The 6752-nt window shown below is 45.0% G+C and overlaps 1 pseudogene; it reads left to right on the top strand.

Moving 5' to 3' along the window:
- The first annotated feature begins 1284 nt into the window (after window positions 1-1284).
- On the top strand, window positions 1285-4418 carry LOC105487426 (pyruvate kinase PKM pseudogene; annotated as a pseudogene).
- Window positions 4419-6752: the final 2334 nt, after the last annotated feature.

Genomic DNA, 6752 nt, shown 5'->3' with positions numbered 1-6752 from the left:
GCTGCCTGGCTGTATCCTGTATCCTAGTGTTCTTGCAAAGCTTCAGTGAGAGACAAAAGCAGGGCCGGGTGCAGGAATGTCTTAGCTGATCTGAATGGCTTGTATTCTGTTGGCCCCACAAGTTCGCTGAAAGCCGCGGGATGATCTATCCCACCAGGGGTCCAGGAATTTTCATCTGGCAATGCTACTTATTATGGTAGATCTGTGAGGGGGTGAGCAGAACCTAGAAAACAACTTGGAAGACTTCACAGGCACTCAGATAGTGAACTTTATATACCTTTCACGAAAAGGAACCCGGGATCCTTGGAAAAGTAGCCATTTCCAGGTCTGGGGCAGGAAATGCATAAATTGAGAAAGAAAGAAAAGAAGCAGTCAAAGATTAGATTCCCGGGGTCATGCTGAAAGGACACACGCATCAACTTGAAATGATACTCACTGGCTAGAGATGGATGATTTGGATAAAAAAGAATAATGGCTGAAATGGATTGAAAATGTCAAGCATATAAAAATTCAAGAGTTTATAATAATACACCATACCACCCGCTCACAAAAACCACAACACGCAACTCACTGGTTAACTACCTTTGGGAGTTGCTTGGGCGCCAACTCATTATTCTGAAGACTGATAAATAGAGGAAAGGAATAAAACATCTATCCTGTTTTTCCTGTATTCATTTTTTATTTTTTCAGAGAAACCAAGTAGCTGATGTAAGAAAAGTTTTTATTTATGGAAAAATCACAATTGGCCAGGTGCGGTGGCTCATGCCTGTAATCCCAGTGCTTTGGGAGGCTGAGGTGGGTGGATCTCCTCTAAGGTCATGAGTTCGAGAACAGCCTGACCAATATGGAGAAACACCATCTCTACTAAAAATACAAAATTAGCCAGGTGTGGTGGTGCATGCCTATAATCCCAGCTACTCGGGAGGCGGAGGCAGGAGAATTACTTGAACCTGGGAGGCAGAGGTTGTGGTGAGTCCAGATAGTGCCATTGCACTCCAGCCTGGGCAACAAGAGCAAAACTCCATCTAAAAAAAAAAAAATCACGATCGATAATAGAGGAGGAATGTTAGAATTAGAAAATTACCAGTTTGCAACTCTGTTGAAATAATGGTATCAGGCATGATCATCAATAGCTATTAAAACCATGAAGTGAAGGTTGAGTGAGGCCTTGCTAATAGATGGGTATCCATGAACCTACTGATCAACCTTAGCCTACTGGAAGTGGAACAGGCAGGCATGATGTATCCCAGATGTCACAGAATACACAACACTAGCACGATCTAGATGGAATCTGAAGCTAATCAAGTCACCAGATCTGAGTATAACCCACAGGAAATGCAGAGAGTAGAGAAATGTGTTAAATGCTAGTGAGTCCTCTCCCCTCATGGTGTAGAGGAATGAGGTAGCTAGGCTGAAGGCACATGCCTCAGCCCCATTCTGTGACAATCCTATACAGGCCCTGGGACATTTACAAGACAAGCCAGTAAAGAACCAGCTAAACTTTAGTCATCGTTCACTATAATTCAATGTGAGAAAGACGATCAAGTTAGCGTGTAAGACGGGCAGGACCTATCGGAGGATGAGACATCTAAGTTAGTTCTCTTGTTTGAGGGCCCTAAATAATATTTTTAAAATAATAAAGAAGCACATACTGTCATCTATTTCAAATGTTTAGGTTTGAAACCTTTCACATACACTCACACAATGACCATCTCGTGATGCCATTTGGAAATCATGTCCTTCATGAATTGCATCACCCCACGACCTTGGCCCATGCTCCATTATGGACTGCTGGGCACACTGCAGATTTCCCAGCTGGAGAAATAATAAAGCCAATCCCTGCCTCTTATTCTGTTTCTTTTCTATCCCATCCCAGAGGATAGCTATAGAGATAATGAGGGCACAGAGAAGTAATGATTCTCTTGCAGCAGTAATTGCCCCCAGATTTGCTCACCTATCTGCACCCATTTTCTCTGCCTTCTCACCCAGGACCTCAGATTTCTTATCAATGCTCTTATCAAAGCCATCCTACCACTTCATACTAAATGACACCTCCTCTAACAAACCCAGAAACATTCTTCCAGAAGTCCTTTTGCTACATCACTAATTTTTCTTCTTTTCGGGATCATTCACATTAGCATAAAACATGTTATTATCTCTCTCATTAAAAATACCTTTCCAAATACCTGTAGAGTATACTATGTTCACTATTTAGGTGATGGATTCACTAGAATTCCAAACCCCAGCATTATGCAATATAGCCATGTAACAGACTTGCACATGGAACCCCTGAATCTTTAATAAAATGAAATACGATAAAAAATAAAGTCAAAATAATAAAATAGATTCCAACTGCATAAGGATTTAGAGAAGAAGAACAAGATGATTTTCAAACACAAGCATTTGTGGAGATTGAAATTTTTAAAAATAATTTTGTACAATATTACCATGTACAGAATAAAACTTTCATAATTAGTAGCTAACAATAAAGAAAGCTAATTTAATATATTTTTAAAAATACATTTTCCTTAAAAAAGAATAAAACTTTCAAAGTTAGTAGCTAACAATAAAGAAAGCTAATTTATGTTTTAAAAAATATATTTTCCTTAAGAAAAACTAGAGCAGAGATCAATGAACTAGAAAATAGAAAAATAATACAAAAAATCAACAAAATCAAAAGTTGGTTATTTGAAAATATCAACATAATTGACAAACCTTTGGCTAGATGAATTAGGAAAAAAAGACCACTTAAATTTCTATAATTAGAAATGAAAGTGGACACAGCAGCTGCACATCCTGGGGCTCCTGACCTGTCTGCTTTTGCAGCCTAGCCCAAGTCGGTCAGCACTGCAGGACCTCAGAAGCCATGTTGAAGCCCTGTAGTGAAGCCAGGGCTTCACTATGACCCAGCAGCTGCACGCAGCCATGGCTGACACATTCCTGGAGCACATGTGCTGCCTGGACACTGACTCGCCACCCATCACAGCCTGGAGCACTGGCATCATTTGTACTATAGGCCCAGCTTCCCCATTGATAGAGATGCTGAAGAAAACAATTAAGTCTGGAATGAATGTGGTTCATCTGAACTCTCACGGAACTCATGAGTGCCATACAGAGACCATCAAGAATGTGGAAAGCTTTGCTTCTGACTCCATCCTCTACCAGCCCATTGCTGTGGCTCTGGACACTAAAGGACCTGAGATCCCATCTGGGCCCATCAAGGGCAGCGGCACGGCAGAGGTGGAACTGAAGAAGGGAGCCACTCTCAAGTTCACGCTGGATAACACCTACATGGAAAAGTGTAAGAGAACATCCTGTGGCTGGACTACAAGAACATCTGCAAGGTGGCGGAAGTGGGCAGCAAGATCTACATGGGTGATGGGCTAATTTCTCTCTAGGTGAGCAGAAGGATGCTGACTTTCTGGTGACAGAGGCGGAAAATGGCGGCTCCTCCTTCCTGGGGCTGCCGTGGACCTGCCTGCTGTTGGAGAAGGACATCGGGACCTGAAGTTTGGGGGTAAGATGTCGATATGATGCTTGCGTCATTCATCTGCAAGACGTCTGATGTCCATGGAGTTAGGCAGGTCTTCATCAAGATAATCAGCAAAATCGAGAATTATGTTGGGGGTTGGAGGTTTGATGAAATCCTGGAGGCCAGCGATGGGATTATGGTAGCTCGTGGTGATCTACCACAAACCTTTGAGATGAGATTCCTGCAGAGAAGGTCTTCCTTGCTCAGAAGATGATGATTGGGCGGTGCAACCAAGCTGGGAAGCCTGTCATCTTGCCACTCAGATGCTGGAGGACATGATCAAGAAGCTCCACCCCACTCGGGCTGAGGGCAATGGTGTGGCCAATGCAATTCTGGAGGGAGCTGACTTCATCATGCTGTCTGGAGAAACAGCCAAAGGGGACTATCCTCTGGAGGCTGTGCACGTGCAGCACCTGACTGCCTGTGAGGCAGAGGCCACTATCTACCACTTGCAATTATTTGAGGAGTTCTGCCACGGGCACCCATTACCGGCGACCCTACAGAAGCCACTGCCGTGAGCGCTGTGGAGGCCTCCTTCAAGTGCTGCAGTGGGGCCATAATCGTCCTCACCAAGTCTGCAGGTATGCCCACCAGGTGGCATAGGGGCACGTGGGCCAGATACTGCCCACGTGCCCCTATGATTGCTGTGACATGGAATCCCCAGACAGCTCGCCAGACCCACCTGTACCATGGCTTCTTCCCTGTGCTGTGTAAGGACCCCGTCCAGGAGCCCTGGGCTGAGGATGTGGACCTCTGAGTGAACTTGGCCATCAATGTTGGTAAGGCCTGAGGCTTCTTCAAGAAGGAAGATGTGGTCATTGTGCTGACCTGGTGACACCCTGGCTCTGGCTTCACCAACAGCACGCATGTTGTTCTTGTGCTGTGATGGACCCCAGAGCCCTTCCTCCAGCACCTGTCCCACCCCCTTCCCCCAACCCATCCATTTAGGCCAGCAATGCTTATAGAGCTCACTTGGCTATAGTGTGGCACTGGTGCGCTGGGACACCAGGGAAGAAGATTTACGCCTCGCTGAAACATAGCTGTTTTTAGAGACTGCTGTGGTGGGACAGCCCAGAGTTTGGTTGCCAATCATGTGGCCCCACCCAAGCAAGGGAAGGAGGAGGAATGCAGAACAGAGGTTCCCAGAGTGTATGGCAAGAGGGTGACAGCTTCCTTTCCTGTGTGTACTCTGTTCAGTTCCTTTAGAAAATGGATGCCCAGAGGACTCCCAAGCCTGGCCTGGGGTCAGGAAACAGTCAGCGAGAGTTAGGGACCTTAGGCCATGGGGCAGTAGCTCAGTAGTTCCAGTTTAAGCAGACTCTGGCCCTGGCCCTTACTTGCTTCCCCAACCGCCTGGGCCTTCCTCACTGGCACCTGTCCCCACCCTCCACTCAGCTGTCCTGCAGCAAACACTCCACCCTCCACCTTCCATGTCCCCCCACTACTGCAGCTGCCTCTGGGCCTGTGGCTATAGAGCCTACCTTTATGTCAATAAACAACAGCTGAAGATAAAGAAAGACAGTGAGGACATTAACTACTGACTTACTGAAGTAAAAAGATTGTAAGAGAGTACTAGGAGCAATTGTACACCAACAAATTGGATACACTACATGAAATGGACAAATTCCTAGAAACACAAAACCTACCAAGACTAAACCATGAAGACATGGAAAATCTGAATAGACTTATGACTAGTAAGGAGATTGAATCAATAATTGGAAATCTCCAGACAGCCAGGGGTGGTGGTGAATACCTGTAGTCCCAGCTAGTTGGGAGGCTGAGGCCGGAGGATCACTTGAGCCTAGGAGTCTGAGGTCAGCCTTGGCAACATAGTGAGACTGTATCTCTAAAAAAAAAAAAAAAAAAACTACAGCCAAAAAAGTCCCAGATTTGATGGTGTCACAAGTGAATTCATCCAGTGTTCAGACCAGAGACCTAGGAGGGAGTCCGGACCCTCCCCACCCCCATGCTCACTCTATCCTACAGTCACAGGCCACCATTTCTCACCAGATCCACTCTAGCTTCCCCTACCCCTCTCTTGCCTATTTTCTGCAGCCACAAAGATTTTTTAAAAATTCAAAAATCTGACTCTCTCTTTTCTATATTTAAAACTCTTCAATGTTTCCCTTTTCTTTCTGGATAATGATGGAAATCTTTTGTGGAGTCCTAATTAGGGAAAAGGAGTCAGGATGGCAAGACTGAGGGAAAGAAAAAAAGGAAAAGCAGATTGGGCTGGGCATGGTGACTCATGCCTCTAAAGCCAGTACTTTGGGAGGCCAAGGCGGGTGGATCACCTGAGGTCAGGAGTTCGAGACCAGCCTGGCCAACATGGTGAAACCCTGTCTCTACTAAAAATACAAAGAAAAAAAAATTAGCTGGGCGTGGTGGCGTGCGCCTGTAATCCCAGGTACTTGGGAGGCTGAAGCAGAAAAATCGCTTGAACCCAGGAGGCAGAAGTACCAGTGAGCCGAGATTGCGCCATTGTACATCAAAAAAGAAAGAAAGAAAAAGAAAAGAAAAAGAAAGAAAGAACGAAAGAAAGAAAGAAAGAAAGAAAGAAAGAAAGAAAGAAAGAAAGAAAGAAAGAAAGAAAGAGTAAAAGCAGATAAGTTGTGTGTGACTTTCTTCATGGTCCAGGACACATAGCCCTCCTGTGCAAATAACTCACTATCTTCCTACACCCAGTTATTGTCAGACCCTTGGCTGGTAGAAAAATGCAAGCGAGCTCACTGCCACCTTGGCACTATCAGTACTGCACAAGCCCTCTTCAGCACACAGCATAAGCACTATTCTCTAAAGTCCCCAGCAAGCCTTTGTCTCTTTACAGTCAGCTCCTCTCTTACTGACTGGTCATTGTTCCCTTACAGCATATTTTCATACTTTCTCTAATAAATCTGCCTTTCTTTACCTACAACTGTCTTGGTAAATTCTTCTCACCTCCACACCACTGGTCTCAGATAGTGACATCTTTGACATGGTTCTCTGTTTTCAGGACCTTTGCATGAGCTGCTGACTCCTAGCTGGCTCCCTGTCATCCTTCACAGGGAGGGAAATAGCTTAGGGCTATTTTCCTTAGGGAGCTTTTCTGAACTTCCAGAGCAGTTCTAGGCCCCCTGCTACATACTCTCCTGAAGCACTTTTATTTCAGTGTATTTATGTACATTGGTGCTATTATTTAAAGTCTGACTGACCTCTTAGATTCTAAGCCCTATTAGTATAG

The sequence above is a fragment of the Macaca nemestrina genome, chromosome 5 (genome assembly GCF_043159975.1).
Source record: "Macaca nemestrina isolate mMacNem1 chromosome 5, mMacNem.hap1, whole genome shotgun sequence".
Lineage (NCBI taxonomy): Eukaryota > Metazoa > Chordata > Mammalia > Primates > Cercopithecidae > Macaca > Macaca nemestrina.
This window is presented reverse-complemented; position numbering and strand designations above follow the sequence as displayed.